Source organism: Penaeus monodon, chromosome 33, assembly GCF_015228065.2.
Source record: "Penaeus monodon isolate SGIC_2016 chromosome 33, NSTDA_Pmon_1, whole genome shotgun sequence".
In the NCBI taxonomy this organism is placed as follows: Eukaryota; Metazoa; Arthropoda; class Malacostraca; order Decapoda; family Penaeidae; genus Penaeus; species Penaeus monodon.
In genome coordinates this window covers 23,899,723-23,900,537 of record NC_051418.1, presented here as the reverse complement: position 1 = coordinate 23,900,537, position 815 = coordinate 23,899,723, and the positions used below count along the sequence as shown (strand labels likewise).

Here is an 815-nt window from a genome sequence, read left to right as displayed (position 1 = left end):
GCGGAGACGGCGAAACGGGAGATAACAGGCACGCGAGAAGAGGAGGGGACATCCAGAAAAGTGCTATAACGTGGAGTAACCTTACGTGATTATCCCGCTTCCAAAGGACCTCGCCGGAACATCGAAAACAGGTCTAAAAGGATTACAAGGGAACATTATTTCCAAAAAAGGCGTTCAAACATTTTTCTCGAACATCGTGGTCGCGGATTTAGATGAACTGAACACGTAAATCTCTCTCTATGTATGTAAGAACCTCTCCATTTTGACATGAATATTTACCTACATTATTACCATACAACAATATTGTCGCACATCTTCCAAGAGATCTCATGTGCTTCAAGATCGCACAAAATCACTGTGTTTTCCACCTGAACTCTCCCATGCTCTTGAACATTTATATGCACGATCGTGCAATGTCGTCACATTTTCCACTCCAACTCAACCCAACTCGAGACGGGGGAAATACGCGTCTTGGAGAAAATGATCTTCACGGACAAGAGTACACTTGCCCGAAGAATTCCCGAGGTCCTTCAACCCATGTTCCTGAAGGAGGGAGAGAACGTCTGCAGAATCATGTCGAAGGATGCCCGACCATATTCGAGTTTCCAGGAGGTACTTGTGAGAAAGTGATTGATCTGTGCTTCCCTCGCTGAATATAGTGGGGGAGGGGGGAGGGGGGAAGTAGAGTGGGGAGGGAGGAGGGGGAGTTGGTTAGAGTTTGATGAGAGATTGAGTGAGGGAGGGAGGGAGGAAGAGGGAGAGGAAGAGGGAAAGAGAGGCGGGGAGATAGAGAGGGGAAGAGAGATGGAGGGAAT

At 47.7% G+C, this 815-nt stretch overlaps 1 long non-coding RNA gene across 1 annotated transcript in view; it reads left to right on the top strand.

Annotated features, from left to right (window-relative positions):
• LOC119593899 overlaps positions 1-815 on the top strand; it is a 45,063-nt gene that overhangs the window by 17,200 nt on the left and 27,048 nt on the right. The window lies entirely within an intron of this gene.